Source organism: Apus apus, chromosome 8, assembly GCF_020740795.1.
Source record: "Apus apus isolate bApuApu2 chromosome 8, bApuApu2.pri.cur, whole genome shotgun sequence".
In the NCBI taxonomy this organism is placed as follows: Eukaryota; Metazoa; Chordata; class Aves; order Apodiformes; family Apodidae; genus Apus; species Apus apus.
Genome location: NC_067289.1, coordinates 10484749 through 10509199, shown reverse-complemented (window position 1 = coordinate 10509199; position 24451 = coordinate 10484749). Strand labels below are relative to the sequence as shown.

Below are 24451 nucleotides of genomic sequence, written 5' to 3'. Positions count from 1 at the left end.
TGTAAATATATAAATCTATTAAATATTTAATATAAAATCAATTTAATATAAATAAGTTATATTTAAATATTTTTGCTATTTTAAAATATTTAACTATAGATTCTAATATATTATAAATATATTATTATTATGAAAAATATTATAAACATTGGTGTTCATTTCTTCGAATGGAATCACAATGCAAGATACTTCACTATGAAATGCTGTGCATGTGTGGGGCACAGGCCACCTCTTTACGCCAGAGCACAGCACCACACGGGCTGTTCTGGGGAAAGTTACCTCAATCCCAGCCATTCCCAGTGCACTCAGGCTGCATGGCTTTTATAACAGCTGCTCAGATCCATGATTTCTGTGCTTAAAGAAAGGCCAGGATCACTTCTCCTACCACAACAAAGTGCATAGCTTAAAAATCTTTTCAATAAACCAAACCCACTCCTATAGCTCCATTCCAAAGCTAAAGAATAGGTGGAATTAATTGTCTCTAGGGAAATAAAAATACCAGTAGCTTGCAAGCAGAGGCTTCCCCAGCATGTAGGAGTGTGAAGGATAAAGGGAGCAATAGGTGCACCTGGATGAATTATTGTGGATTGGTCTCCTGCAGAAAAAGGAATTAAGGAAGACAAGCTGCTACCCAACACTATGACATTTTCCAGGGGAAAGTCTTTACAGGAACACGTTACTGCAAACACAGGGCCTCCCACTTGCTTTTAGCCTCCATTTGCGGTCTCTCACCCACTTGGCTTTTATTTTATTTACAGCCTCCAGACACTTTTGGCCCCTATTTCTGGCCTCCCACTCTTTTCAGGACTCCGACATACTTTTAGTGTCTACCTTTTTTCTTCCTCCTACTCAGTTCCATCCTCCAACCCCTCTCAGCCTCTATTTTGGGACTCAAATGACCTTTTGGCCTCCCACTCCTTTTTCAACCACTACTTTTTTTTGTGACCTCCCCCCTCCTCAGAGCCTCTATTTTGTTCCTGCTTTGGGCCTCCATTTTATTTAAGACCTCTCATCCCTTTTGACCTCTTATTTTTTTCTGACCTCCCACCACCTTTCAGCCTCCAACCCATATTTGGCCGACTAGCTCCTTTAACTTTTATTTCTTTATTTCTGTATTAACCTGTTCAAGTTAATTTATTTCTGATCTTTCATGACTTTCCAGCCTCCCACTCTTTCAGTCAGAAGCTGAAAGCAGATGGGATGCTGTAAATATAGTATATCTTCTCTGGAGGTATTAAAAACCCTCCTGGATGTGATCCTGGGCAACCTGCTCTAGTGACTCTGCTTTATCAGGGAGGTTGGACTGGTGATCTCAGGTCCCTTACAAACAAGACCATTCTGTGATTCTATAAAGGCTAAGAGGTGTGGGAGGCCAAAAGTGGGTGAGAGGCTGGAATTTTTTTGCTGGGGTAATATTAGATTTAAAAACCTATTCAGTCCCTAGGTGCTTTTCTGATTTTGGAAAACCACATCAGCAGTCAGCAAGAACCTAACAGTGTTACTGGTGCCTTTCCAGTGGCAACACCAGCCTGAATCCTCTTGATCAACACAGACTTACTAATAGTCTGTTGCAGATATAAATCAGCAGCCTGGCAAGTGCTGGAACCAGCATCTGTCTTTTTTCCACTGATGGGCCCCTGTCTGCACTCATTTGTATTGATCATTCTCCCTTATTTTAGCAGTGGAAACAGTAAGCATTAGCAGAGCTCCATGGGCTGTGCTGACCCTTCAGTTGCAAATGTTTTGTTGTAACATTTATTTCTTTAAAATTGTTGACTCTCAAACATATTGAAATTTCTGCAATAGCTTCAGGGAATCTTGATAAAAACTTTCCTCCTCCTTAGAGCAGTATGGCAATAAATAAAAAATTATTGATAAAAATAGCACAAGGCTTATTTTAATTTCATCTTCAATATAGCAAGGTATTTATGATTTTAAAAATATTTTTATGCCTATTTTTAAACCTATCCAGTTACTTAGAAAAAGAAGAAAAAAACTCAAAACAAAACCATATTCAGCATATAAACATACAGAAGATGAACACTTTACAATCAAGTTACTCTTACTACAGAGTTTGAAGTGTTTTCTGCAATTTTCTCAACATGACGTCGTCCTTGCAACTGAAAGCAACTTACAAAGCCTACATTTCTATTTCAGTAGACTGCAGGTAAATAAGCACAAGAGCTTCTTCATTTTGGTCATCATCAGATGCTTTTATGAACCTGTTCCTGCCAGTACAAAATACCAAAAATTTAAAAGTGGGACCTGGACTTTTCTTATTTTTGAGGACAAAGCTATATAGCCAAGAGCAATTGCAGCCCACTTTTAAAAATTGTTTGTGCTCCAAACATTGATGAAAAAGTCGTGTAATGGGTATAAATTGGATTTCTCATATCACTGCTCTCTCAGAAGAATCAGAAATCAATTTGTCTCACTAGGTCAAATTCTACTGTTTTGAATTAAAAATTTGTGTTTATCTCAATGGGAGTGCTATGTGCTAAATACTGTAAAATTTAGCCTTATTTATTATCTAGCTTTCTCACTCTCATCTCCAGTAGAGTGAATCCTAAACTTTTAATTAGTGTTAGCTCATTGAGGAATTGCTACATCAATTTGTAACATATAAATCTGGGAGAGTTTTGATGGAGGGAATCTAAAAGAGCGATTTTATACCACTGAAGTTTAAGGCAACTTTGTTATTACAAGCAACAAATGTAACAGTAAGACAAAAATCTCCTCTGAGACACACCAACCTTTGAGAAAGGCTTCGGATCCAAGGCCAGAAGCACACTTTCTCCCTTCAAGGTGTCTGAATGGCTAGCATTTACTAAGGATGTTTGACTCTGCTGAATTCATAGTGAAAGGAAAAATGTATCCTTAGTTTAGAACTGACATTACAGGTAAATAATTATGTCCCTTGATGGGGCACAGATGAAATCTATTGGAAAATCTGTCATATGAGGCTGCAGTCTAGACAAGAAGATGGCATGGGTGCAGTAACGCACACCAAGGAATCCAGCAACACAGTTAATAGTGTTTGGAAATGACAAAGCACCTTGTAAATGCTTTGCTATAAAGAAAGTGTCCCTTTTTTACTGGAAGAACAGAATGTAATATGCAATTGGTATTCTGCGTCGATGCTGACATATGTTGTACTTTGATCTGAACATTTATTATCATCAGAATTCATCATATGGATTTCTGTTATTTGCATTCATAAAGTAAGCAGAATCAGGATTTAGAAATAAATTCACATCTCATTTCTGCAGAGTGCAGCAGTGAATTAAAGAAAGATTGGTTATAACAAATACCAGGCTTGATGCAAAAAAACAAGGAAGTTTTAAACTCTCCTAGCCCATCTTCTAGCCTGATTTATATATACAGCAACAACATTCTTCTATTCCCTTTAGATTTCTGCTTTCAGTGTAACATCTCTTTCTGTGTTGTGCCTTTCTTACCTCTCAGTCTTGATGACATGGAAAAAACCAGTAATTAATAACAGCAATTTTTATAGGGATATTAAGTTACATGCCTCAGTCCTAAGTCAGTCTCTAATGATTAAAGACAAATGAACATTGGGGAAAACATGTTATCTTTTATAGCTGCATAAAACAAATTTTCCTCAGAAAGTCACTATGAGGTTATTGGGTTTTTTTGTTTTGTTTTTGTTTGTTTGTTTGTTTGTTTTCTGGGATTGACCAAGTAGGACTAAAGGTTTTTTGTTGTTATGGATTATAGCTGTGTGTTCCCATGATGTTCCTTACCAAATGGCAGATTGTGGAGATTTATGAGAGATAGAGACAGACAGAAAAAAGGGCAGAAAAAGAAAGATAAAGATTATGCCAATTTCATAATTTTAAAAACATTTTTTTAGAAAGCTTCACATTACAGATAGAGAAATGGAAGGAGAGCACTCAGTTACACACAAATACAAGCAGCTACTCTGTAATTGCTGGTAAGAACTCAAATGTTCTGCAACTGGAGTCACAGCCTCAGCAGTAAACTGAATCAGATGTTTACAATAGCATTGTGTTGTTGGCATCAGTATTAACACTGTCAAGTCTCATGCAAATCAAAATCCAGGGCGCTAAAGTTATTCTGCAACTTGGCTTTCATTAAATCCAGTTATTTAATACTTAGTAAAATAATAATAATAAAAAATCTTTAATTTTAAATAAATCGTATAATGTTTCGGTTTTAAAAATGATTAGCCCACATTTTTAACCAGGTCAGAAACATTTTTCACAGAATCACCTCCTGTCTTTTGCTCTGCAAGTGAGCTGAGTTTTGCCAGGGAAGAAGTGTTTGGAATTAATTTGCAAAAGATGACTGGGATAGGGAAAAGTTTTAACAGCACTGTGAGAGCAAATTCAGTGAGCCTTCTGGCCAACATTTACTCAGCAACATCCTAGTCCCTATGTCATCCCACTAAAATCCATTAGGATTATGAACAGGGTCAATGTAATTCTATTACAAATTTAATACCCCTTTTTATTTATGGCATAGCTATTACAAGTTTTTCCTGCATCATAAATAAAGCAGGTAAAAATTCAATAACTAAAACTAAATTATTCAAACACTAAAAAAGCAAAATATTTGCTACATTTTCTACATTATATTCCTTTCTGCAACAGCATGAGAAAGGCTTTATAGAATGAAATGAGAGCTTTAGAAGATTTCCATATTCTTAGTAGACAAGTAAAATTGCACATAATGACCACCTAGTTGTGAAATTATTAAAAAAATACCATTGAAAGACAGCATTGAACATTTTCACAGTGCCCAAGGAGACACAATTATGTGCTTTTGGAACTACAGGGTCAAAAGAGTATTGTTATGCTCAGTAACTACTAGAGGCAATAATTTAATCCCCTTAATTAAGTTCTTAATGGTCTAAAACACTCTGTCAATTAAGTTATCTTGTGTCAAAATGATGAAAGTAAATTTTTTTTGCTGTTATTTACTACAGTAAACAAGAAGCTACAGATCAGGAAAACATAAGAAGCTAATTTCAAGGCAACTAAAGGATCAGCCAAATTTTTTAAGCATACTACAATCTAGAACAAGCTTAGAAACTCAGAAAAATCTAATATTCAACATTCCAACAGCCAACACAAAGGCATGAAGTATTTTCCCTTATTAATAATGAATTTAAATATTTCGGGTATAATTCTATATTCCTGAAATCTACATGTGTTCATGTTAAGCTCTTTGAATAAGGTTATCTTACGTTTTAGTGTTGATAGGAGTAGAGAAACAAAGACCCATGCCTTGTCAAAAAAAAAGACTGAAATTAAATAATAAATCATTCACTGTACCTGCACAGATTCTCCTTCTAGGTCAGATATAAAACTATAGTTGTTACAGTTAGTCCTAACACAGCAAATAATACAGCCAGTGACTATTACACATTAAAACTTCTACAAGAATCAGTGGATAAAATTCTCACCCATTTATTTACACATTTTCTCATCTGGAAGCTCTTTATCAAGCCCTTTGGGGAAAAGCCTACTTAGGACATTTAAATTAAACATTCTCTCTTACTTCTATCATGCAGAAACTTGGGGAAATAATAGGGCTTTTTTTTATTTTTCCCCCTTTTTAAGTAAAAGCCTGGCCTGCGGTGAAGGCAAGGGTAAGGAGACACTTTTGCAGGCAGGAAGGACAGAGGCTGTGCCAAAGGTACATCCCTGCCAGAGTAGCCATGGCCTCAGGCTGCCCCCTGAGCACAGCAAAGACCCAATGCTTTGTCTCACTGGGTGCCCGGGGGGGGGGGTGACATGAGGTTGTACCTGTGGGACTAAAGTGCGGTGAGAATAAGAGAGAAACTATGTTCTGAAAAGACAGGAAAAATAAAAAAAATCCTCAGCCTCTGGGTTTTCTGTCTTTTAGTTGTGCCAGAGATACCACACAATCAGCTTTACACAAGACAATTCACAATTTTCACTGTAGCCCCGTCCTGGGCTGTGCCACAGACAAGGTGCACCAAAAAGAAAACTGACCCTCCGTTTATCTCAGGCAGGTGGGATTGAGTTCAAATGCAATAAGCAATGTTCCTGTCTCCAGCGTGAAACTTAAAGATTCATGTGACAATGCCTGCCACTGTGTCCTCCAGTCTTACACATACAGACACTTAAAAAATATAATCAGCTGAATATCTCTTGCAAAGATAAAGCATATTAAATAAATACATCAAAGCCAGTTCTCTTCCATGAGCTCCATCCCCTATTGGCACCTGCTGTCATACCCTGAGTATGTCTTACAAAAAACTGCCATGAGTTCCAGTTCAAATACACCTTCATCCAACATAAACTCAGGCAGTGATCACTACATTGGGTTTTTCAAACACAATTATTTTTATGCAGGAAAAATTTGTATCATGGGGAACTTGAGCAACACTGTGCTAACATGTAAATCTTCAGAGAACACTGATAATATCCCGAACATCTCCCTACACTGAATGAACTACTAAGTATAAAGAAAAATGTTCTCCACTCACTGAGCCAAGACAGAAACTATGCTGTAGCACAAGCTTTTCAGAATTGGTCTACAATTTACAGACATCAGATAGGTAGACAGATAGTTATAGATATAGTAAAAACTGTTAAAAATGCTAAATTAATTGTAAGAAAAGTCCTTATATGAAAAGCAGCAGAGGTACAAGCTCTCAAGATTGTTTTCCTTACTACTGGTGGTTGCATCCCTCTTAACTTTGTAATTTTACCTTCAGATAAAGCTGGCATCAACATCTCTGGTATATGGAACATATAACTTCAATATATTTGTCCTGCCACCAATGCCAATTAACATATCTTTGTTATTTCCTACCTTTTATGGTCTTCTTTTACTGTTGTTGGAAATAACGGCCACTGTAATGGAAAAAAACCCAGACCTTTACCTCCTAGATGAAATGGGTAAAAAAAGAAAGTGTAACTAAACAAACACCACACAAAATTAAATAGGGTTTGGGGGGGAGAGGGTGGGCAGCTTCTGAAAACTTGTGAAGTTTTATTGCTGGTTTTGCTGTAGCTTTTCCTTCAATAAATATATGTAATAAGGAAATAAACTGATCTGACATTTAAATGCAAGAAAAACTTCCTAGGTCTGAAGTTCTATTGCCTCAATAAGCAAGATTAGACCAAGAAAATTAAATGTGCAATTTGCCAAAACTGCTGTGAGGAATGACAGTATTTTAAAATTACCATTTGCAGTGGTTCCTGATGTAGCAATATTGGTTCTCAGTAGGTAAGAAATTAATTCTTCTTCCTCCTCCTTTAGACTTACATATTTCTGTTCACTTAATGTAAAAAAAGAAAACAAAACCAAAGGAAAAGAACAACAAACTCAGCAAAAAAAGAGAAAAAATCTTAATGACATAAAACTCTCTAGCCTTTCTACTGAAAATGTCTTAAAATGTCAACATGAGCTCTTTAAAGATTATAAAAAGCAAAAGATACTTCAGTAACTTTCTTCATGGCTTGAAAATCAAATTAACTGAGAAAGGACTTATTTCCTATGAAAACAGGAAAGATTTCAAACCATTTAGAATAGGAAAAAAGCTCAAGAGAGAAAATTAATTTTAGCAGTTCACATAATCATAGTAAAAAGATACAGAACTCTCTGAAAATATATTTTGTAGGAATATTTTTCCCTTAGATATCACTAAAATGAACTGTGTCTTCTTTCTTTCACATTATCTGTCTTTCCAAACTATCAAGTAAAGCATTGCCAGACTTTTCCTGTGAGGACATGAGGTTCAGTATCTAACTTAAGTCTTTTGGAACCAACAGTTTACTGGGGAAATCTTCAGCACATGGAGATAAGAGTTATACACTGCTGCACGTGTTTATAGACATTTCACTCCCAGAAGCTTTGTCATAAATGACACTGGGATAATTAGAGTTATTTGTCAGTATATTCTAAATAAATTTGTTAGTTACATTGTGAGGACTCTAATATCATACAGCCTGTGCTTAATGAAATAAATCAGAAGATAATGCTGAAGTTACTAAGGACATTATTAGAAAATCTAGACTTTTCCAGCAGAATTAGAACATGAAAGATGTTTACAGCCTGAGACTCAGCTTCTGTTGGCATCTATAACTAAGGCTGCACGGAGATCAGAGCTTCTTCCAGCTCTGCAGCCAGCAGATCAAAGCAGCGGCTGGTGTCAGGTCGTGCAGCCAGAGCTGCCAGCACTGACTGTGCAGCAGCCAGAGAAATTCCCAGCCTATTGCCACCCATGTCAAATCAAGTGGTGCCCAGTTACCCACCCCTCCAGTTCCAGTACATGAGGAGCCACTTCACTGAAGGTGTAATTTCTAATACAGCCAGCAGTGAAACAGTAATTACCTTAAAGGTCACTGACATCTGTACCTTTTGAATTGAAGGAGGTGGACCCTGCAGGCATGCAGTGAAGAGGCACTCGCTGTCTGCTGAACAGACCATCAGCTGGCTGGACTGAATGAAAAAACCCTCTGTTCCTGGCTCCCAGGCACTGCTGCCCATCCTGCTCCAGCAGGTTAAAATCCAGTAGAAACCATTAAACTTGTTTTTATTTGTTTTTCATCTTATAAAAATGAAAGACAGACTGTTTCTATTTCATATAGGAGGAGCAGAAAGCCTGAGCAGCGGGCTGGCATCCCCCATCAGCGTGGGAGCCCCCATGCTGGGAAAAGTAGCTGTGATTCTGCCCACAGCTCTTTGGGCCAGATTTACTAGTTGTGTTGCACTCTTCTTAGTGAACCACAGACCCACACAAAAGAAAAATAAGAAGGAAACAGGCTCACACCAAATGGTTCAGTGATTATGCAGATGAGCTGCATTTATTTTCCCTTTGTACTTTACAGTTGAGATATAAACGAGAGCTGTTACTGAGCAGGGCTCTTGTCAAAGCATTTCCCCTTGCTCTGTTTTCTTCTTTCGTGTATATTTCCAGTGTGTATTAAAATAACATGAGTTCGTTTGCAGCATGAGCTCTGATCTCTAACTACTGTTATCTTCATATCTAAAAATAATTCAAGTTTATTTATGGCCTTGTTTTGACTACCAAACTGCTGATGTCAACCAACATTATAGAAAGAGAATCAATGACCAGGCTTAGATTATTTCAACCACTGACAAGAAAGTTTCACGAGGCTGATGTTAAATCAGAGTGATTCTGCAATAGAGCCTCTGGAATGTACTGACATTTCAATTTTATTAAGCAATAATAAACAGCCTCTGGCTAGAATATGTTTTCACATGGCAGTTGTGCTCTAGCAAGTGTGTGTTTGCCAAGGATGAGTTATTTTCACACCAACTTGCTTTGGGTGTAAAGAATTCAGACCTTGCAGTTACACAGCTGAGGAGGCATGGATACAGAACACTATGTTGCCATCCCAGACTAGGCAGAGGGTAGGTTTGTTCTATGTTTTAGTCTCTTGTGTAGCCATCAAAAACTCTAAGAATTAAAAAAATTTTTAGGATACAAAATTTTCTCAGTAATTCAGTGGCTGTGTTTGGAAACTGCTTCTGGAAATAAATAGTATAATTTTCGGTGGAATGTACTTTTCATACCACTTTTAAAATATTTATTATTTTAATTTTTAATACTTTAGTTTTAATCTGGAACTTCTGGCTTTCTGTGTCATAGCTGGAACCATAAAGCATTTTTCCAATTAAAACAGTGAATTGTAGCTGATTCATCCATGACTCATTTTGCTAAAGTTCTTAAGAATATCCAGAGAATCAGGCCTGACTTCAAGCAATTTATTTTCTTTTTTCATGTAGGTAGAAATCCCTTTACAACTGGCATTGCACAATGTAGGCTGAAAATAAAATACAATAAAATTCAGCCACTCAGTTACTCTTGAGAGCCTGGGTAAAGCCAAGTGTTGGCTTATTCAAGTGTGTAAGAATAAAGCCAAGGTATTATCAGTCCTGGAGGCCCTACAATATTAACTTCCATTTGTGCAGTACCTTCATGATTCATTACACTCTTGTGGAGCTTTTGATTTGTCTCTTACGTGAGAAAAAAATACCAGAATTTACCTTTGAAAGAGATTTTTTCTAAAGAGTTAAATTTTGAGCTAGCTTGCAAATATCACCATCTTCATTATTTAAATGAGAAAAGCTAAAGGCATGATCTGAATCAGAGTCACAATATCCCCAGACAAGACAGAAAACTGGATCCTCCATCATATGAACATATTTACAGCTGTGGAATTGCTGTTCAGTTCCTCTGTGTCATCCTCTTGAAACAGTCTGACTGGAATAGCAAGGAAGCTCCTTCATACCTGATATTTGCAATTTTGTATTTGAGATAATTTGAGCTAGTTCTGCAAGTAGAGTCTGTCTCTAGGATAAGATTTTAAGCTACTAAGGGAAAACTTTTCCATCAAAGGAACCTCAAAACTTTCCTAGCAAAAAAAATTCTAATACAAGACATTTGCTGAGGACAGTGTTTGCACAAGGACCTGCAGAAAGATACAGAATACTGTTAAATTTTTGGGATTTTTTTCCTAGTTGTTAACAATGCCCCATTTCTTCACATCTACGCATGAATGGATGATCCTTTGCTACTAAAATAACCTTGAATATATGTATATCTGTAAGCTAAAGAAGAGTAAATGCATATTGAGTGTGAGGTAATGTAACAGTTCACCAACTTAACGTACAAGAAATGTCCATATCAGTAAGAAATCCTTTAATAACACTGAACAAGCTTAATCATTAAGCAGGCACAAAAGGGTACAGAAATGCTTATCTACAATTTGAAATGGATTTTCTAACTTTAACCCAGTGCTCTCAAAGAGTGTAGAGTAACAGAAAGGGGATCCACAGATTTGTTATTCATCAAGTCTTTTTATAAACCTGAATCTTTTACAACTAAAATCTGCCATTAACTCATTTTTCAATTCTCTAATTCGGAAGGATCAGAGCAATTTACATGAAAATACTTATTTTTAATGTGTTTTTAATGAAACGCTTATCAAGGTCAAGTACTATAATTTGAAGGATGAAATATTTTATGTCATTATAATACTTCTGATTTTATGCTGTTCAGAAACAATATTACTTTAAAAAAAATCTTTAAAATGTCCATTATTTTGCACTGAATTTTCAATTCCACTGTTTGTTTTTTTTCTTGTTAAGACATAAATAACCTCTGGCCACATAAACTCTTCTGGGCACTTCTACCCAGCACATCTGAGACTGCTGTCATTACTGGGTCTATGCTGCTCCCAGCAGCCAAAGCCCTTGAGCAGCTTCAGCTACTCCACTGGAAACAGGTTCCTGGTGCTTTCCAGGTGTCCCTGCACCTGCAGCGCCAGTCGGAGTCTGGCTCTACTGGCAAAACTTATCCAGCATAGGCACTTCTTTTTAAAAGATGTATGAACAAACTGAAGTAAAAACAAGAGCACTTTTGGTGAGGAATGTCCTCGCAACTTCAAATTGTGTAATTTTGTACCACTCGTTTTTATCAGGCATAAGCTGGAAGCTTGTGGCTTAGTAGCTCTTCACTCAATAAAGGCACAGTCCTGGAGAGCTGGGCAGAGGCCACATTCACTCCTCAACTTCTGACCAGCATAGAAAAATGTCAGCCCTGCCCCCAAACCCCCCTTCCTTTCCCAGGTGGTAGAACCCTAACTCAACTTTTTGGGTGTGATTTGACGTCTACAGTGACTTTATCTTCTCTGAGTACTGCCTTTCTGCCACAATCATCTCTGTTGGCACTACAGACTCTCCGGCAGAATTTCTGTGCCTGAGGTACTCCAAGGTTGATTCTTATTCTGGATTAATTTTGTGTTTCCTCCAAATGTTTTGGGTTTTCTTCCTCCCCACTTTTTTTTTTTTTTTTAACCTGTTCCCCCCCCCATGTTTAATACATGCACTTAATTGTCTACTATACTAAAACACAGCCCTGCAAATGCACAGGAGAGACCCTGTCAAGAGTGATGAATAATTGTTCTCCAGCTCAACAAATGATTGATTAATCCTTACTTTAATTTATGTCCTGGCCTCATCCTTAGTGGACTTTCTGCAATTAAAAAAAAATCAGATTTTTTACTAAAATAAAATCACTAAATGCTGCATGCACAAATGTTCCTTAGCGTTTTGCTTCAACCTCTTGCTGCTACTTGGAAAGCTGTTCTACCTTGTTGTGTGTAGGAAATGCAAGTCTTGCACATGCTGCTACTTTCTCCTCATTTTTTCAGGTGTATCTTTTCAACTCCATAGTTTCATGTTGCTGCCTTAAGCTATATTGGGTCTGTCTTTCTTCATGGATATGATTACTCTGGTTTTTACATTTAATTTGTGATGTATTTGGAAAATGTGGAAATGTCTATTGTGCTCATCTGCACCATCATATTTAATGTCACTGACTGAAGAAATTGTTTCGATTTCATAATCTAACATCTTCATTGGAAAAAAATAGAATTGTTTGTCCCTTCATAATTTCGTGCTAGTTTTCACCACAAACTGCTACAGACTTAAACAATACAACAAATTTTACACCTAAATAATCCACAATTAACTAGTACTAGCTATGCTTCAACAGAAAGTTGTGGGTTGATGGGAGAGAGAATCATAAGGAAACTAGAATTTCTTTTGACAAAAAGCAACAATTTGGTTTTAATATTTCAGTCATTTAGATTCATGGCACAGAACAACCTCAGATTTTTAAATTCCTCTTATATTTCCTTTTCCTAAGTTAGGATTTATATGGTCACTTTTATTGTCTCACCTCTAAAAATAAAAGGGAAATAAATTTGGAGCTATAAAACTGTTACCTTTTAGCTGAGTTCACATAGAAGAGGATAAAGAATCCATGACACTCCATCACTAGAAAACCACTGATGGAAGAAATATCCCTCTTCAAAAAAGAACTACTTCAAATTTTTTAGTCCAATGACCTGAATTACAGTATTGAGCATTTACAATTCAGACACACAGAGTTCAGAGACAATCCCAAAAAGGCCAAATGATAAATTTTGTGTTCACAATGGTAAGCATTGAACCTGTTGGCTTCAATCTGACTGAAAAACTGCCTGAAAGACAAAACACTCCCTGAAAAACTTTCAAGACTTTTATGCTTGTTTCAGCCTCAGTTTTGAAAGTAATATAATAATTCACTCAATAGCAAAATTTAAGAGTGTAGATATAAGTAATTCAATTTCTTAAAGACAAAAAAATTATGCATGTATTTTTTTGCAAGTCAGTATAGTCTGTGAGTCTGTTGCTTACTAAGGTACAGTGTTGCAGTCACACAAAGTAGCGTGTGACAAAGACAGACAAAAGGAGTTTCTGTTTAGTCCTGTCTAAATATAAAAGCAAGCCTGATATTACGACAATCTCAAAAATCTAGAAGCACAAGACAGTTTTAAAATAGACTCTATTTAAATACAAGGGTAAACTATTGGTTGTGTACTAGAGTTCTTATCTGGGTGGCGGTTTTCCAGCATTTACTACCTTCCTTCCAGGGAACTGCTGCCCCTCGCCCATCTCTATAGTCTGTACCCTTAGTCTGAATTATTCCTCTGATACATTGTGATGATGAGGTCCACTGATTGGTTCTTATAAAATTAATACATGGAAGTGTTTCAGAACTTCCTTGGGATCACAGATCCTTCTCGGCTGCCCTGATTCCTTGATATATCATGTTCATAACATTCCTCCCTGTGGATGATGGTCTGGGAGTGAAACCCTGGGCCCTCTTGACCAGGATGTCTTGCTGTTGCCATTTCTCATCACACAATTATTTCCACCTGGCAAGTCATGTAAACCAGTTCCTTTTCTCGGTTAGTCACAACTATGTGCATCTCATTATAGCACAGAAAGTCTGATTTGAGACTATGTTTTTTTTCTTGGTTTTCTTGGTTTCTGGCTCGTGACTCTAGGACCTGCAGTTTGTACATTTAAAAGCACAAGTAAAAACAGGGCCTAAAAATCTCATTTAGTTGGTGAACATATAGGTGAACAATGCCTTTACTTGCTCTTTGTATTGGTTCTGCTCTTGTAAGGGTGGATTACTCCCCATGCTTAATCTAGTGTTCAGAAGCCAAGTCTGTACTCAGAGAGGAAGCAGCACCACAGAAAGGCCTTTCATTACTAGCAATTTTTCCTTCACACCTGGGCTGGAATCATCACTAGTAAGTGGGCCACAAATTGAAAAATTAGTACTAATGGCTTTGTTGATTTAGTGTCTTAATGAAACAAGAGACCTATGAAAGTAGAGTGCAACTGTGCTTGATTATAATGAATAACATACTATACTATACATGCAGGAGTACCAGTTCAGTTTCATGTAGATGGTCTGACTGGAGATCTTGAGTTTATCATGTTAATAGTATGATACGGACACATACAGAGTTGATGCTGTATGTTCCTTCCTCTGTATGAGAAAAGCGAGACTCATGGACATTTGAGAAACATTAAAGAAACTCTGTTGCAGTGAACATGGGACCTTCTGGGGAAAAAGTTATGGAGATTGACTCTGTTTATACGTTTGCACAGAGCCTACAGAGAATAGTGCATGGAACCTGACACAGTTATCTGGGTGCTACCGGCAAAAGGAATAAATAATGAAGAATAAATAAGGCATGTGAGTTTTCAGAAATCTTTCATCCTAGTTGGTGTAAGAATCCCCTAACCTTCTGAGATTTCTGCCCTCAGTATGTTCATTATAGCTTTGACACTTATTTTAACCAAATCAGTCAGGAAATGACCTGAGATCCTGCTCAGGTGCTCTCCTGTGAATAAAATACAGATCTAGTTCTAAGGCATTTGAACAAAATATGCAGAAACTTGGGTAAACTAATTATTTCAAGGAAAAAAAAGTAGCTTTATTCTCTCAGTTCTTGGAAGAAAGAAGTCCACTGTTTGGCTTGGAAATCACTTAGCTTCTCCCACAAAATAACTTCAAAACTGTTTTTGCATGGTTAAAATAGAAGTTGTTTTTCTTGTGCTACCTTTACCTGCCAAGTGTTATTTCTCATTGCTTTGTACTGCTCATCAGCAGAAAATTATGAGCATGGATCGTTGATATTGAGTATTACATCAACTTCTGACCATAACAAATGGGCTCAGAATAGTTTTTGTTCATTTTCCTACAAAACAAACTGTTCTCTCCTTTCCATTTCCTTCCTGATGAGTCTCAGAATGTCAAATATAATTTCCATTTTCTGGCTGTAATGTAGTTTTCAGAGAAAGAAACAAGCAGTATGAAATGAAATTGCTGCATGTCACTCCCCTGTCCTCACTGTGGCTTCCTGACATCAGAAGAAATATCATGATATGGCCATCATAATAAGCAGAATATGATCAAAAAGAGCCTGGGAAGGGAACACTTCTCTGTTTCCTGCATCCTGCATGGACAGACAAAGGAGTGTGACACTTGGCAGCAGTCTGCAGCAACAGGGATTTTGTGAGACATGACAGCAGGAGTCTTTCACCTAAAATCCCAAGTGTTCTGCCCAGTGTTGTGCCCTTCAGAACTGTTTGGGGGGCTGACACACTGTGCTGTAGAGTTTGTCTTATCAGCTAACCATGCTAGATCGATTTATTCCATGTTGCTCAGATATCTTCACAGAGAAACCCACAGAAACCCAAGGCTGCAGCCTTCTGAACACTGGTACCATAGAAACTTGTACTTGCAAGGTTTGGGAATCCACAAAGCTAGCTATTCTCCCTCTGAAATCTGTGCAATATGCTGCATAAACAGCATTTTCCAAAATCATTATCCTGTTCCACATTCAAACACAACAATAAACTCTTTGGTTGCAGTTTGCTTGCTTAGCTATTTGAAAAAGAGAGAAAATCAGGTAATTTTGTCCAGCCTAGCAGAATTGACAACAAAAGCCACTTCTCCAGGGTAACTACAATGGCATGTTATGAAGAAGTCTGAAAATACAAATCTGACACAATCTCACAAAGCTACAAAAAAGCCTGACAAAGCCATAGCTGAAACCTCATGTCACAATCCTTCTTACATTTAGAACCTGAAGCAACCCAAAGCTGTGTGTAGCTGTGAAAGATCTCAGCTGGAAGTGTTCAAAATCATCTTGTGCTCCATTGTCCTCTTTTGTCTACAGAGTCAATTAATTTCCATTTCCCTTTCCAAATTGACATGAAGTAGTGTCCTTTATCACTTCTCTGCTACTCTAATATAAATTGATTTTAGTGTCATATTATATCTTCTTAAGAAAAAATAATACTTACACTTTCTGCTTTGCATTTATACAGTTTTCTTTCTAGGATATTTTATCTTATTAGAAATAACACCAGATTAGAAATAACACTCTTCTAGGCCTCCCGTAAAGCCAATGTTCTCTTCATTAAAGTAGAGAGAGGCAGAATAATCAACACAAGGAAAACTACCTTCTTAAAACAGACTACCCCATTATCTCACTTATTCAAGTGTATTGCTCAGATTGCTCTCTGCAGACACCTACACCTCTCTGAAAAAGGATCAGAGAGAAATATCCGATTTGCATTTCATTGCACTTGTGTGTGCCTGTGCCTCCCCTGCTGCTCTCTGTGAGGCTTCCAGGTTACAGGAGAGATTGGCTGCTTTACTGGCTGGGTCAGTGACCAGTGGAGCAGGGAGCTCTTTCTGATAGGCCCTTGGATATTGCTATTACAATAATGATTAATAATTTTGTATCAATTAGAGATTCATCCTCTTCCCTGTTGTCTAAAGCTGTTGCCTGGCACAAGATGCGATGTTGCTACCTGCAACCATTCTGTGCTTCCCACCAGAGAGATCACCAGCTTTCCTCAGAGGAGCAGCTGCCTGCCCTCTCCCCAGCATCTTTCAGGCATAGCAGCCAGCAGCAATTAGTGTAATAGCATAAATTAGTATAACAATCTAAACAATTTAATGAGCCTACTTGAATTAGACCCACAGTTGTGTTTAAAATGGACTACTAGACAGCAAGCTGCCAAGGGAGCCTGCACCCCCAGCAGCAGGGCACTGCAGGGAGTCCAATGTCCTTACCCAGTCAGACTCCAGTGGAACCAATCTCTGTCTGCAGTCTCAGGCCTCTTACACATTCCCCCTGCTGCTTGATACTTCTTTGTGTTTTCCTCCTGCTTCAGTTACCCAACATCCCAATACTAAACCCAAGAAGAGCACTAAATATTTTTGTAGGTATTCCTGCACACAACCCTCTTGTTTCTTGTGCTCCACCCGTGTCCATGGTAACAACCTCCTGCTTCCCCTTCTCTGAGGAATAAATATGGTTTGTTTGCAGTTTATATTTTTCACTGCTACCAGAACTGTTAACATTTCCTTGAAATGAGTTTTGAATACAAAAACCCCCTTCTTTGTTCATGGGAAAGGGCTCCGCTTAAATGACTGTCATGTGTTGAAAGTAAAATTAATTACTGTTCAGATCTGCACATCTCTTGAATAGCATAAAAAAAGCAGTCATCCAAACAGACCTTACTCTAAATATAAGTGCTGGAACATTCACCGCCCAATATAATTGGAAGCAGTCCTCATTATCCAAGCAAACTTCAAAAAAGAGTAATTGTGTTAAAATAATAAGTCAACTGTCAGACGCAATGGCGAAGCTCTCCTGAATGTGCTGTGTACATGGTGACTGATTCAATATTCCTTTCTTGAAAATCAATTTAAAAAAAGAAATCCAACTTGCACTTCAATTTAGTAATGCATTTTCCCCCTCTCGATGTCTAGATTGAAACCAGATAGCAATTGCACTTCTCTAAACAGGAACTCAGTTTCTAAGAGCAGTATGTAAAGAACAGTGGATAATTCTCAGTTGTAAAGGGGAAGCTTCTTAAAAGACTGATAGAAGAAGAAATTAAAGGAGTAGAAATCAAGACAGAGAAAATCCTATTCCAAGAGTTGCCTTAAAACATAAACACATTGCTCATGTGCAATACAGCAGCATCCTGAAGAGGTCCTAGGGCCTCAGAACCATGTGTAGGAATGGACTGAGATCTAGCCTGGGAAACTGTGTCCCAAGTAAAGGGAGAGCAGATAGACAAAACTCAGGAAGGTCACAGCCTCTCTTCCAGGGTATACTTGGCTCCCTCAGATTTTGAGCCCTGGAAACCTCCTGTTTCTTAACTTAACTTAAAACAGTTCAGTGTCAATGAGCAGCAGAACAAATGTGAAGCTTATCAGCTAATTGACCTGAGTAGGTGCTACATGTGCCTGTCTCATCACACCTTGAACATTCTCATGAGCTTTCTGTACACAGGCACTAAGAACCACAATCTGCTTCTGCTCTGCCTCCATTTCCATGTATGACTGGCCCACTCGTGTGCTTTCCTAAGACTCTAATGTAAGTATTTAACATTGTTCTTGGCTGGCTAACTTGAACTGTATTTCACTTTGAAGGCCAGTGTTCTCTCCCGCCTTCAACAAGCCTCAGAGCAATGTTCTTTTCATTTTGTTTCCTTGCACATTGTTGCATTTTACAGCAACTTCAAGATTAATATTTTCCTGTCTTTGCTGCAAAGGCTACCTAGCCAGAAATAAAACTTCTGATTTTCTGCTCCTCAGTATTTTATCCTTGTAGGTGATCCTACAAGATCTATAAACTATTTAGCTGTTACCTGACTGCTATATAGGCAAAACAGCTTTTCCACTCTTTGCATTGATTTTTGTGTTTTCTCATTTGACTGAGCCAAGTGAAGGTGTACCAGCACGTGCTTGAAGTGACATATTAAAAGGAATTGCCACAGTTAACTCTGTAGACATCATGACCTAAATGCATGCCTTCTTTGAGTTCAGAAATGTAATTCACAGAAAAACAACAACATTCTTTGTTTCGGAGCCTGTCAATAGACTCTAACTGTTGCAACTAAAATAAACAGAGAAAATCATAAAAAGCATTTTAGATTTCTTATTGCCTTTGGCCCAAAATGATCTTTTGAATGGGAAGGAAATGGTTATTGTACCACGGCTAAATTAAAAACGATGAAGTTTTCACACATTGAACTGAATACCAATATCATAAACCACTAAAAATCTCAATTGCTCACTATGGTATTCCAGACGAGTTAATAAAGGATAAATGGTGCACAATCTATGAATTACTCATCTCGAAGATTCTCTTTGAAACACAGATCCAATGCAGCCTATTGGGAAACGCAGCATTTTGTTGTACTGATAGGTCCCTTCCAACTGTAGGAAATCAGAGAGTATCACTGGCTGACAGAAAAACAGTTCTTGTTAATATCACTGATCATCTATGCTCCTCTGTTCTAGTGTGCCAAGTATAATCAAAACAAAGAACAATTTAATCAGAATGCAAAATGTAAGTTTTGCACAGGTGAGTGAAGGCTGATAAACACTATCAAGAAAGACTCTGCAAAGTAGTAGAGCATGAAAATGTGTTGATTCAAGGTTGAAACAATAAATCGCTGTATGAATGCATTGTCTGAATATATCTCTGGTTGTCTTAGTGAAAAAACGGAAAAATGAAGTACATTACAACATGTCTAAAAAGTTCCATTTGTTTGCATCACGATAGAGTTAAATAAAATTATATTATTAATTTTGCTGCCCACTTCAGGTAACCTAATACAAATATCAGGATAAGAGCACTATTAGATTCATTGATTTCTACATACTCAGTGCCCATGAATAATTATATTTCTAATGGACTAGAAAACTCTATTTAAATATAATCAGCAAAACTTTCTCCTTTCATAAGAAAACAAAACCCAAAACAAATAAAAAAGTATGTATAGCAAACCTCATAACTACTAAGAAACAATTATTTCTGCTCCATCCTGTAGTTCAGTAAACTGTTTGTTCAGTAAAACCTCTTCTAGCTTTTACGGACAGGAGGGAGATGCATGTTTAACAGAGCCTGTTGCATTTATTCAGCTTAGGAGAAACTGCTTTCAGAGTACAGCCATGGGTCCATGATTTGGGGCAGTCAGAAGAAGCCTTAATTTCAAAATTCTCAAAAGATACCTCTAGTAAACAGAGTGGGCACTGTTGATTCACTGACAGCCAAAGTGCTGGCAGGGATTAAAACAAAGCAATACAGAGATGACATCTGAGTGAACAGGTCAAGGAATACTCTCAGGGGGAGGCTTCTAAAAATGTCAAGAAAGTAAGAGATGCTCCTTTTCCAAGCCATCCTCCAGCCTTTAACAATGATTTACAGTGAGAAACTTACAGTAGAGCAGAAATCTCACCTCCGTAACAGCAGATAATATTTATTGTTCAGAGATGCTACACAGAAAAAGGTAAAGCCTGATGAGGAGCTCATGAAATGTCACTGATACAGCAACACCAAGACTCTGCCTTCATTATTACTTGTGCTGGCTGCATCTCTGTCCAAATTGGAAACCTTGGTCACACTCACTGTAATACCACTAAATGTTGTATCCAGGGAAATGTCACATCAAACTGGTAGAGCAGCTGCCCTGTGCTTCTGTCAGCAACTGGATGTGGCTTTCCTGATTCCTTGGCCACTTGTTCACTCTGTTCATGTTGTCTATCTGGTACCATTCATCTGGTTCCTGATAGACATGGACCTTTCCTGCCATGCTCTGGCTACCGAGTCCTTGATTTTGACCTCTTGTGTCACCAGCAAACCTACAGCCTACCCAGGGTTGCACTTTGCATTTTTTGAACTTCTCCAAATATATAATTGCTGTTCAAAATTCTTCTCTAGAGAAAAGTTTTAATTGGGTTTCTTACTGAAGAAGTTTTCCATCAGAAAAGAGGCAAATGCATTATCATCTATGACCTTTAGAAAGTAGACATTTCACTGTTGTTTTTGGTACTAAGGAAAGACTTTTTGTGCCAAAAAGCTTGCCTCTTTTTCTAACTGTATACAGTACAGGATCCTGTCTCTCCACAAACCTCTGTTATGCTTATACCTTATATGACTACACCATGGCAATACTTTTTCCGAAAAAGGTGACAGCTTTCTTGGAAGAAAGCGGTGGGATTATTTTGGAGACATAAAACTTTTGCACTCTGAAGAGAATGCTTCTAAACCTGGTAATTTACACACCTTCTTAAGCTCAGGGGGCAGTATATTCTTGAACAAATATGTATTTTCAAGGCTCATGCCATATGAAACACTGAATGTTGGAATCATAGCAATATAAAACTACACAAAAAGAAATAGCTGAGTTTCAAACTCCAAAGACAACTCCATAAACATCTTCCAAGCAATTTTTTCATCTCACTCATTTGTAGCACTTTTTATCAGCTGACCCTATATGTATGTATTTTATATGTTATTCCATACATCTAGAGAAAAACTATGTGACAAGTTAACAGAGCATGCAGAGCAGAACTTGACAAGAGAAAACCTAAAATAGCCAAATTCAATCGGGCCAGTCTGAACTTCCACTCTCACTGTATGCTTGCTTTACATCCCCTGGCTATGTGCCTTTGTAACTGTGACTAGACATCACATTAAAAATTCTGAGTGAACATCCCTGAATTCTAATGAATGACTAATAGCAAAAAAGTTGCCTATAGAACAGATTGATTATTCTTCTCATGGGGAATTTAAAAGGCAGACAAATATCCAGGAACTACAAAGCAGAAACATCAAGAGCATGTTTATGACTAGTTTCTTTTTAATCTATTTCAAGAACTCTATGAGTTTTGCTGGAAAACAGGAAAGGGAGTAGTAGTACCTTGCAGGAAGATGTGCTAGATAAAAATTTTAAGTCTTGCAAATACAGTCAATAAATAGCATGACCTGCAAATATAATTTCTTGATTATTTTTTTTCCCCTTGTACAATCGCAGATGTACTTTTCTCTCATAAGTATCCACTGCATTAAATATAATGTATGGCAGTACCTGTTGCAGCTTAAAATGAAGGATCCTGGAGGTGGTCAAGTGGAAAGTGAATCCTCCATTAAACCTGCAAAGTAGGTACAGCAGGCTCAGCAGCTTCCAGATGTATCCTGTTCCTGTTGGACTTACTGTGCGTTACCTATTTGCTGTAGTGGAGCCCCAGGTACAACCAGTCAAGAGGACAACAAACAGGGCAAATTTTTGTATCGACACACTTTTAAGAGTGAACTAAAATAATATCATAGTTTCTTATAGCAAGAAGACTCCCAATCAGAAATCACATATCATTAGCAGATGGATACAGTTATCCAATATTTCATAATAAAAGCAGTTTATGAGAAATTAAGACACAGGCAGGCTTTTCTAAATAATCTTTCCTAATTCTAGAAGAATTAAGCACTTAAATCCCATTTAGTTTTTATCAAGTGGTTAGCACCCTAGTCCTTTCCTCTCTAGGGTGTTGAGTACCATTAAACTGGCATGAAAAACCTTTAGTAAATTAGAGAAATACTTAAAACTATGTGGATTAAAGGCATTAAGCATCTCATTCTATAATCTTTGTGCCAATTTGCTGCTGACAACTACAACATAAGCAAAAGGCGGACCTGTCAAATTAAAAATGTTGATCCCAAGTATCAAGGAATAATGTCTGCCTCTGCTACTCATGGAGAATGGACTGCCTGTCCGTGCAAAAGCCAGCTGTCTTGGGAAGCTCCACAATTCCGTATTTCCATCTGGCAGCTCTTACTAACTCTCTCATTCACTCTCTCAGTTTCACCAGTTTCCACTGAAATGTTTGCCTCTGCCCAGCAAAGAACAAATATATCCCTGGGCACCTGTGTGCTGGGTTTTGGGGTAGCCACAAAGGGAGGACTTCTGCCCTTAGCTGCTGCTCTAGCAGCAGAGGTGGCCCCATCTGTTGTTGCCTTCTGTTTGTGGCTTGGGAGCGTGTTGTTGATGATATTCTAGTTTTGGTTGTTTAGACAGCTACAGCATTAACTCATACTGTTTTTTTGAGGAATGAACAGGAATGGATATAAAAGATTCCGTCCCTCTTTTAGCTTTTCTGGATAACATGTCAGTATGAAGTAGGGGTTTTTTATCAGCCTCTGAGAGAATTTTTTGTGACAGATTAGCAATTAAAATATCACATCTTATTATTTAAGATATTGCTTCTCCAGCAATACAACCTCTTGGAAGAAGAGTGGTTTATAGAAACAGAGAAAGACCTTACTTGAGTTCACTTTTAACCTTCTACGCAGACATCAGACATAAAAATTAACCTTGGGAGAAACAACGGTTTAAAAAATGGCCTTCCTGTCACTGGTTTAACATCAGAGTCATAAAGAATGAATGACAGGAAAAAGAAAACACAAATAAAGTTACTCTCACCTCCCACAGTGTTCATTATGTCCTCAGTGAGCAGCACATTTGTTCCTGCAATGCATGAATTTAAAAAAACACCACAAGCACTAGAGTGGAGAAATCAAACAGTACCTCTCTGTACCAAGAACTGAGTGCAAACTGGAAAGGACAAAGATGTCAAAGCCTCTGCAGTCAGCTAAGACTGAAAGATATAAATATGTCCTTTCAATAGCAGGTGCAAATCCTTATTGCCTCAGAAGCAGCAGGAAAACAAGAGAGACTGCCAAAAATAACCAAAAGACAGAAGAGACACAAATTCCAGTCTCTTGAGAGTGATGTCTCATTTCTCTCATATTTGTTATTTTAGGTAACATGAAGTAATGCTTACATTTTACTGCAAGACTTTCAGGGTACTTTCAAATTTCAGATAGTTAAGTGAACCTCAACCCCTGTATGAGGGATGACTCTAATCTTAGGAAGGAAAAAATAGAGAAAAAGTTTACTAACCTGAGCTGCACTATTTTCTTCCAGTCAAATGAAAGCGTCAAGAAAATGCATTAAATCTTTGCTCTTTACCTATGTGCTACATCCTCATTTTTTTCATTCCAGATTAATATTTTGTATTCAGATCCCAGGAAAATATTGAATTAGCCTCAAAACAAAACAAAAAAAAAAAGTATTGCAGCCCAAATAGAAAGAAACTGATGGTAAACATATAGTTCACTCCAGAAAAACTTCATGTAATAACACTAGTGAAGATTAGAGTTCTGCTTTTTCTCAATCTATATCAATATGCTGGAATAAGAAGATGAGGAAGTTATTAACTATGCTATATCTATACATGTGGATATTAATCAGCTCTGGTTTCTACGATATACACTGCCTTCCAGAAAAGAGACATCTGCTTCTGTATTTTAAGAAGAGCCATCATTCTTGAAAAGATGCAAACAGGACTGCTGTGGAGATTACACTTCCTTGGTTGATGTTGGTTTTCTATGTTTCTGGTTTTGTATTCTTTCTGAACTGCCTGCAATACAATTTGGTCAGCTGTTTCTGGGCTTTGGGCAGACCTCTCTCAGTTTCAGTGGAGTACATGCTTCAGCACTTCAGCAACAGGATGGATGAGTAGTAACAATTCCTAATGAAGGCCCAGTCATTTCCAGGCCCTCCTTGATTTAACATTCCCACAGTGGGCTTGATCATATGTAGTCCAAAAGATTACACATTAAACATAATTTTATTTGCTTGTTTCTGCCTAAAGTAAGTGAAGAAGTAAGCTTCTCAAGGCACA

General features: G+C 37.6%; 1 long non-coding RNA gene across 4 annotated transcripts in view; it reads right to left on the bottom strand.

Annotated features, from left to right (window-relative positions):
* LOC127387736 (uncharacterized) overlaps nucleotides 1-6887 on the bottom strand; it is a 40444-nt gene extending 33557 nt beyond the window's left edge. For all 4 annotated transcript variants that reach the window (XR_007890196.1, XR_007890195.1, XR_007890198.1 and 1 more), the window contains exon 1: nucleotides 6829-6887. This is a non-coding gene — a long non-coding RNA (uncharacterized LOC127387736). The remainder of the gene's footprint in view (nucleotides 1-6828) is intronic.
* Nucleotides 6888-24451: the final 17564 nt, after the last annotated feature.